Below are 9,924 nucleotides of genomic sequence, written 5' to 3' on the forward strand. Positions count from 1 at the left end.
ACAAATATTGACAATACTCGCCTCGGGTACAAATGTGCCAAGGAAAGACCCCTTTCTCTCAAACGTACAGATGGATTATCACGCTTAGTACTCTCTCATGAGGACTGCCAAACAAAAACTGCGAAGAGACGAGGCAACTATTGAATGATAAGTCGATAGCACGAAAGGACGTGCAACAAATACCACACCTTTGAAACCAAGTATACATTACCTATGTTTGCGCTCGCGAATAGACAGGTCCCTTCGCGGCCATTTCTGTGTTCTTCCATCTGTGACGGAGCAGATGGAAGTTGACGAAGACGACGCTCTTCAATGCACAGCGCGAGAGTGTGGTACTGTTTAACACGAGATGTGTTCGTCTGTGACGATAGCCTAAACGTTTATAACTAATGCTGATCATAAACATTTAGGCTGTCGCCGCAGCCGAGCACGCCTCGTGTTAAACTGCGTCACCCTCTCGCACTGTGCATTGCAGAGCGTCGTCTTCATCAACATCCATCTGCTCATCGTTGTCTTCTGCGTAAGCACAAATCCGTGCTTTCGCACTGATTCAAATGTAGTAAACATTCTCTGTAGTTTCGAAAATTTCAAAATTTGGCCCGGCCCACCCCTGAAATTTGACGTTGGCCGATTTGGACCATAATCTATGTTCAACCATAACAGAGCGTGCCCGACACGATGGCGACCTCCAAATTTGGCCCCGATCAATGCCAAAATGCTATCGCTTGACCTTTGGGTATAACCGCGATTAAAAGCTGCCCAACTGTTTTTATGCATCCCGATTCCGCAAAAAAAAAGCGCACACCTAGGCAATGCCCAGCCTGACTGGGCGATAGCACAAGAATCTCGTCGGGCTCGCCAAGCACAACCTAGCACGACCGCACATGCTCCATACACGAATCGACATTGATAAGTTGTGATGTTTCACGTCTCGTAGTTCAAATCTGACGCGCGCCACTAGTTCGCGGGGCGACCACGAGGTCTCCGAGGGCACCACCACGCTTGCCACATTAACGGTGGAACTCTGGTGCAGCTGTACGTGTTGCCAGACCAGCGGCACCGGCCCAAGCGTTACGACGCACATCAACTTGGAGAGAGACTTGTGTATTCGCGAAATGAGTGCTTCAAGATAATATTACGCAATTTGTCACTTACAGCATGAGCGCGAAGTTCTACAGGAATACGCCGATCACGACGACTGTAGCCCCGCGCTGAGTCTAACGCGACTTGAAGGTGATCCCTTCAGGCTTAACCTTCGGCGAATAAACTGCTCTAACGCGGTTTATTTTCGCAAAAAGGCTGCAGTGAATGCATGAACTTAGCTAGCCGAAGGATTCCTTCATTCTGCACCGTTATGTCTTTTTTTTTTGGCGCCCAAGTGACAGTGAACGCCACCAAATATTTGTTCGTCCGTTTCAGCTGGAACGTACGTTATAACCTTCAAATCACGCCAGACTGTACATAGCTGCTCACAAAGACCACTGCTCGTTGGCATGGCATAAAACGCGAGGTGGGCTGTCCTTGTCTTAAATATCAACTTTTTCTCTTGCTCATGAGTTGCAGTTTTACTCGTTTACTCACTACGATAGCCTGGGAAACGCTTCGCGTAGGACCGCCGCTTTTAGCTAATTATACACGCTTCCTCTGCCGTCATCATGCTTGATTTTAAGTATCTGTAACTATAAATACCATTTACATTGATTAAAATAGCCAAATTTGTTGTCTCCGACGCCGACGACTGCTGCCAACTGCCTTCAGCACTGCTCTGCCGACCTGGTCACATCAACACTTCAGCCTTATTTTACGCGCGTCCTGCGATTTAAGCAATCGTCACATTGAGGTCACTGTGGCCATAAATATGTCCGACAGCCATTTGCGTACGCTAAAACTTGTAAATGCGCTCTCCGAAGTCGCCGAAATCGTGCAGACGCATCCTGCGCACTGGCTATAGGCCTCGTCACGAAAGAGGTCAGTGGTCCCCCGTAGACTGAGATTTAAAAGACTATAGACACAAAATTTTTGCTTGAGTGTTTTCTTCTTTCAAACGACACGTTAGACATTGGTATACTCGAGCACCCCGTCGTATTCGCTGCGACCACTAAATAATTTATAATTCCATTTATTCTTGAAATTGTTTCGGTTTCTGTTTCATCAATCGAACGACGGCTGTGACGAGTAGTTGAGCTTCAGGTCACGTGAGGCAAAAAAAAAATGGACACACGATTACGATAGTCGGTAATGCGAAATTTGAGCGCAGCTGTTCTCGTGACATCTGCCGCCGCTGGCAGGTGGCGTGTTACGCAATCTTTGGGACCAAGTGGCAGCCACCTTCCGGTTGTCAATTTCTCCGCTCTCGCCGTGGCAAGTTGCCTTCGCTCTGCTATCACCTGCCAACACGTCACATGCCACACCTGTCACCTGTCATGTGGCGTGTTACGCCGACGACTACGACGTGGACCCTAATACCTGCGCTCTAAAAACGGTTAATACGCCGTTTGTTGTAATTCTAGCTCTTGAGACAGGCTGTAGCGAGTGAAAACTACGTATCAGCGTTTATAGTGAAGTTTTAACGCGATAGCGCTCAGGCTCCCGTTCTGCCGTCGTCGACGTCGTCGGCGCAGTGAGCAAAAGATCCCCGGAGAAGCAGCCTAGGTGGGCCACCTAGGTCACGTGACCACGTGGCATCATCACAACCTGCCCGCCCGATTGCGAGTAAACTGACCACCCGGTAGGTGGCAGTTAAATGAATGATTGGTTGCTCGGGAAGAGCAGCCTGGGCCGCACAAGCCCCACCGGTGGCAGCACCTGCCATCCCAGGGCAGTGGCGCATCGCTTACCGCTGCTCCACTGCGCCAGGAGTGATGTGAGGACTCCCAGAGATCTATGAATGTAAAGTCGAGAATGACCTATTCCGCATGTATGGGCATAAAACAAACTTAAGAAAACTACCAACATTTTATTTAGGCCCTGTTAGAGATGAGGGGTCCTTAAGTGAGCTGACTCTTTCAGCGCCGCAGGTCCCTTCTCCGAATGACGTTGTCGGACTTGGTTATGAAGGAAACTGTACAGGGGGTTTATTTTACATTATTTACAAGATTTTGGAACCCATTGGAGGGTGATGGGGGAAGGTCGGAGGATCTGAGAAGATCTGAGGATGATCGAGGATTCCTTTTTCACGGCACTCGTCGTCCGGTTTAAAAAGGGTCCGGTCCCTAGGATTCCCCAGGTTGGGCGTGGCCTAACTTGCGTTGTCGTACACACACACACACACACACGCACACACACACACACACACACACAAACACACACACACACGCACATAGGGACACGCCCCCGTCACATGCCTCGCCGGAGAAAGAGGGTGCCGCTGGACAATCGCCCCCACCAGAGAGAGCGTTGTCTTCGCGTCCGAACGACAGTTCTCACGCTCCAGCCGGACACGTCTTCCGGGAAGTCCGAATGGGCGAGGCGCCGGCGAGCAGGCACAGTTGAAGGGGTGAGTCACCCCTGCTCGGTTCTGGCGGTCGCTAACTGCCTCCGTGCCGCACGGTAGATCTTCCGGGAACAAGGTTTACAAACGGCAGTGGAATCCTCCGTCTCGAATCCAATAAATCACGCGAGGACCGGCCGTGGGAACCAAGATGCCTATCGCCGTGCAGGGACCCCGGCTGCAGGTGTCCTGGCCGAAACGCAGCTGAATCAGACCACTGGCTGTCGCCAGAAACCTTACAGCTCCTCCGCGGCCCGAAAAATCTCGAATGTCCAGCGTTGACGACCGCTGGGCAGGAAGAGATGAGATGGCGTCCGTGTTGGTCCCCTGGATTGCAATATCATCGCCCCCAAGGCAGAACCCAAAGCACCACCAACAAAGGAAAGCGCAGGTGGGACGTTCCAAACAGCAAAGCACTGCCCCACCCGCAAGCGCTCGGACTTCGCCAAAGAATCACCAGGCTTCTTCCATTGACAACAATACACTTTTAAAAAATTTGTGTTCAAATTTGGGTTAATGTTGTGCCGACTGAGCGCGAAACACCTCCTTTTGAAACTGCCACAGCCGGATTACTCGGAACAAAGTAAAAAAAAACACTCACACAGGAGGAGATTCCTCTTAGTTCTCCCGCTTACATCAGTCTGATCAAGCCATCAGCATTTCCGTGCAGTTTCCCCTTCTTATAACGCACCGAGAAATTGTACTGTTGGAGAGCCAGACTCCATCTGAGCAAGCTACCATTTTTGGGGGACATCTGTCGCAGCCCCGTTAAAGGACAATGGTCAGTCTCAAATACAAACTTTGCTCCGTACAGGTAACACGACAACTTCTGCGCTGCCCAAACTAAACACGCGCACTCTTTTTCGGAAGCGCTGTACGCTTCCTCTCTACTGGTCAGTTTGCGGCTGATGTACAGAACTGGGTGTTCTTCATGGTCGTAGCCAACTTGGCTTAAGACAGCACCCAGCCCTCTATCACTGGCATCACACTGGACTACGAACTCTTTCCCATAGTCAGCGGTCCTGAGCAAGGGTCGGGACACGAGTGCTTCCTTCAGGCTTTTGAAGGCGTTTTCTTTTTGGTTATCCCAACTTACGTTAGTAGGTGCTCCCTTTCGCAAGGCGTCAGTTAAGGGACTAGCCCGCTGTGAGTAGTTAGGAATATATCGCTGGTAGTACCCAACTAATCCCAAAAATGAGCGAATGTCCGTTTTCGTCCGTGGTTGCGGAAATGCTGCGATCGGGGCAGAAGAAGAAAGGGAATTTTAATGAAAGAAAGGCGGAGAGGTCGGCCGGTGGTAACAGGGCCCTGGCCTGCTACTCCACACAGGGGAAAGGGAAGAGGAGGAAAAGGAAAGTGTGAATGAAGGCTGATGATGGCATAATACAATGAGTTTCACGGGTGATGTCTATGCACACGCACACACACACACACACACACACACACACACACACAACACTGGCTGGCGCTCGCATCGCGGTTACTGGACACACATAAAACTCAAAACTGGTGTCTGCAACACAACACCGACACATGTCATTAACCATGTAGGTTGTGCACAGGCGGTCACAAACGAGTATCCAGGCCTGTTTCACACAAGAAGTTGAGCAGGGCTTTTGTCACACGCCACCAATCAGAACGTCTCGTCCTTGCGCCCAGAAGAGTTTCCTCAGAGAGAGGGCGAGAGTCCAGGTTTTTCACGGTCGCCTCCAATGTTGTTCTTTCAGAAGTATACTTCGGGCACGCGCAAAGAAGGTGTCCAATAGTCTCTGGTGTGTTGCACTGTACGCAATTTGGGTGACTTTCGATGCCGATCTTGTGAAGATAGTGTTTGGTGTAGGCAACGCCAAGCCGTAGCCGGTGGAGTAAAGTCCCATGACGTCGCACCACCACAGATGGGAAATGTAATCGTGAGCCAGCGTCAAGCTTACACACGCGGTCCTGTTGATGACTCGGATCATTCCAGTGCGACTGCATTGCCGCCTGCATTAAATGCGCCAACAAGGCTCCAATGTCTGATCTTGAAAAGGCTATCTCAATGAAAGCACCATCACTATGTGCCATCCGAGCCTCAGCGTCAGCACGCTCGTTTCCCGCTATGCCGCAATGGCTCGGTATCCATTGAAACTTTATGATATGGCCGCGGTGGAAAGCCTCGGCTAACAAAAGCACAATCTGTTGAACCAGCTGCTCGCATGCTCTTGGTTTTAGATAAGTTTGTACGACCTGTAATGCCGATCTCGAGTCGCAGAATATAGTCCATTGCTGCGCTGGCTGGTGACCAATATAAAGGACGGCTTCTCGTATGGCTGCCAATTCGGTTGCCGTAGAGGACGTTTTGTGCATGAGCCTGAAACGGTGACATGAGGCATTTCCTGGCACTATCACCGCTGCAGCTGAAGAAGTGGTCGTAACGGATCCGTCCACGAAAACATGCTGGGTGTTAGTATACATAGATGTAATGTATGACAGCGCCAGCTGTTTCAGTCCGACTGTTGGAATGTGCGTTTTCTTTGTTATCCCTGGGATTGTTGTCCGTATAGATGGTTTTGGTACTGCCCAAAGTGGCACCTCCGCAATCTGGTGTGGCGCGTAGTTCGAAGGCAGCGCATTGCGGTGCATCCAAAGGGCTCTGGAAAAGGCTGCATCTGGACGCACCGCACTAATGTTAGTCAGGGGGTGATGACGATGCCTGGTCAGATGCCGCAAATGCACACGAAGTGGCTCCTGTTGGAAATAAATTCGTGCTGGGCAGGCGCGGGCCTCATAAAATGTGCCCCATGTAGAAGTTTTACATGGCAAACCCAAGCATACTCTTAAAGCACGAGCCTGCGCGCTTTCAAGCACACGCAGGCCTGATAGTCTGACCCCCGAGAGAACGGGTGCACTGTATCTGAGAAGGCCGACTACCAGCGCCTGGTACACGTGTAGTAAAGATCGCTCAGAGGGACCCCAACATTTTCCTGCCATACACCGCACAATGCTTGCAAAGCTGTCGAGCTTTTTCTTGAGCACAGAAATGTGCTTCGTCCAGGACAGGTCACGGTCTATCGTAACACCTAAGAATTTGTGATGTGTTACGTATGGAACAATTTGCCCATCGATTGTGACCGGATACCACGCCATTATCTTGCGTGTGAAAGCCAATGTTACGCTTTTAGTTGGCGAAAGTTCAAGCCCCTGACGGCGCAAGTACGCAGACGTAATGGACACCGAACGCTGCAATCTTGCTTGCACTTGGGGACGCGTGACACTTGATGTCCAGATGCAAATATCGTCTGCGTAGGCGGATATTGAAACAGTCTTCGGTAGTTGTTTGAAAAGGCCAATGAGCACGAGATTGAACAACGTTGGACTGAGCACTCCTCCCTGAGGAACACCACAAGCAACATGATGATCTGCTGTGTCACCTTCAAGAGTCTCCATGTAGACTGTCCGGTTTGTCAAATAGCTTGCAATCCAATTGTGTAGACGTCCGCCTATACCACATTCTTCGAGTGCATTTAGTACTGCATCATGCTGAACATTATCGAATGCGCCCTTTATGTCGAGGAAAAGAGCAGCAGTCAACCTGTGACGGCGTTTTTCATGTTCTATCGTTGACACGAGATCAATTACACTTTCGATGGCAGACCGGCCTTTGCGGAAACCCGTCATTGTGGAAGGGTATAGCCCATGTTTTTCAAGGAACCATTCTAGACGGGTTAGCACCATACGCTCCATCGTCTTGTCAATACAACTTGCCAGAGCTACTGGTCTGTAGGATGTTAATGTGAGTGGCGATTTCCCTGGTTTGAGCAAGGCCACAATGTGGCTTCTTTTCCACTGCTGTGGTACAGTGGCAGAGGCCCAAGAGTGGTTGAACAATGTTAAGAGGGCTTCCATTACCTGTGGGCCTAGATGACGAAGCGCATTGTATGTTATTCCATCAGGTCCTGGGGATGAAGGATGCGTGCAAGCAGAAAGAGCTGCTTTCAGTTCTTGAATTGTGAAGGGGATGTCCAGTCGATCGTCCATCGTGGGGGGAGCACATCGATGCTGCCGAGGTAAAGAAGCGCTTCCGGCAATTCTCGAGCAGAAATCCTCCGCCACCTCTAGTTCTTGCCGTCTATCATGAAGTGCCAATGCACGGAAAGGGTGTTTCTGCTGGGGAAATGTCGGCAGTGCTCGAACAACGTGCCAGATTGTGGAGAGTGGTTTGCGGGGATCCAATCTGCTGCAAAATGACCGCCACCGTTGTTTGCCTAGGTTCTCCAAATAGCGCTGTATTTGCTTCTGGGCACGTCGAGAGGCCCGGAGATCCGAGACATCCTTTGTCCTCCGGTATTTTCTTTCTGCGCGCCGACGAATCGCCCGAAGCTGCGCGTAGATCACATCCACTGGTGCTGTGGAATTTGGCGCTGAGATATTGCGTGTTGCATCGTGCATGGCCCAAATAATACGCTGTTCCACATCTGTTGGATCAGCGAGTTTCCCACAGGTTTTTTCTAGAACAATGCGGAAAGCACTCCAGTCGGTGCAACGTATTTTGGCATTTGGAAGACGGTGAAACCACCGTAGCTGCACATACGTCGGTATGTGGTCACTTCCATAACTTTCAATATCAGCACACCACGTTGCGAACGATGACAGGCGCCTGGATACAAATGCAAGGTCCAGGCAGCTGCTGTAGGTAGTCCCGCGTAGAAATGTCGGCGTGCCATCATTGAGCAAAACGAGACCTGCATTGTTCATGAACGTGGCGATATCCCGTCCTCGAACGTTCGTAACGGCGCTTCCCCAGCCGTGGTGATGCGCATTGAAATCTCCTACTATTATATGGGGTTCCGAAACGCTGTCAAGTAGCGATTGTAGTCGTAGGGCATCAAATCGACCCCTTGGTGGTATGTAGCCACCTATAATAGAGATTGTGCGCCCATTCAAAGTCACAGTGATTGCTACATACTCGTTGCTACTGCCCCCAGGAATTTGATGCCGAACGTAAGTGAGGTCACGACGGACGCATAGTAGTACCTTGCTCAAATGCCCAGCCGCTTCAGAGAGGAAACTTTCATAACCGGACAGTCGAAAAGGAGATGTGATATTAGGCTCACATATTACAAGCACCGGAAATCGGTATTTGAAGATCCTCTGCCTGAGATCTGCTAGGCGGCCTCGCAGACCTCGAGCATTCCATTGTAATACTGCCGATCGAGAGATTCTCTCCTGCAGTGAGGGTGCTGACGACGGTAGAGCCATAATTTTGACTGCTATTAAAGGGTGGCAAGCACCGGTTCAATAGCGTCTAAAATTTGGACAGCAGCCTTAGCAATTGGCGTGTCCACTCCAGCAATTATCAGCCGTAAGGTGCCTATCAGCTGTTTCAGCATCGCCCTGATTTGATCATCTGTTGTCGACACAGCCGGCGGACGCACAGGCGGACGTGTCACAGAGCTTACAGTACGCGATGGTAGAAGTGGCCACTCTGCGGGGTCCTCCTGGGGGGTTGTCAGTCTTGGCTCTTGCGGAGCTGGAGGCAGTGGCTTTTGCGCGGCAGAGCGGTCTCGGTCCTCCTGATGTGTTGACACGTCATTTACTGAGCTCAATTTCTTCTGCCGACTTCGTGTCCTCCTCCTGGAGCGACGTACTGCGATTGCTGCTTCTCGGTGAGTAGAATGGTCTCTCACCATTTTCTTCAAGATCTTCATCTCTGTTTTCACCTTCGGACATTCCCTAGATGTTGCCTCATGAGGACCTTTGCAGTTGGCACAAACTGGAGACTCAATCGTACATGTAGGTCCATCGTGCACGCCACCACAACGCGGACATGTTTTCGTGCTCGTACACGCAGCACTTACATGTCCAATCTTCTGGCATTTTCGGCACTGCACCGGTCGGGGCACATAAGGACGCACTGGGTGCCTCACAAAACCCACTTTCACATGCGATGGTAAAGTAGTACCCTCAAACACTAGTTTGACACACCGTGATTTGCCGAAACGATGGATGTCAGTTATGCGAACAGAACTTGATAGCAGTTGCACCAAGTCCATATCCTTGATCTGTATGTCCACGTCAGAAATCACACCAGCAGTAGTGTTAAGTCCATGAGCGAAGAACGAGCGGACTCGTATGTTGCCAAGAACAGACACGGTCTTCAACTTATCCAGGGTTGCCCGGCTAGAGACATCAACAGAGAGGATATTCCTTCTTGCGTTAATACGCACTTCTTTGACTTGGCCCGGAACCAGTCGTTCAAGAAGAAGAGTCAAAGTCTGCCTGTTGATGGAGTTGAGATTCTCTTCCTCAACAGGCATGTATGAAATTGTGTAAGTGAGAGATTGCTCACTTACATTGGCCTCGTTGGTTGTTTTCTTGCTCACACTGGATTGGTGAGGCATCTTCGCTGGCACAATGGACTTGTTAGCCCGCTTCGTACACACACTGGGCCCACA

The sequence above is a fragment of the Amblyomma americanum genome, chromosome 1, assembly GCF_052857255.1.
Source record: "Amblyomma americanum isolate KBUSLIRL-KWMA chromosome 1, ASM5285725v1, whole genome shotgun sequence".
In the NCBI taxonomy this organism is placed as follows: Eukaryota; Metazoa; Arthropoda; class Arachnida; order Ixodida; family Ixodidae; genus Amblyomma; species Amblyomma americanum.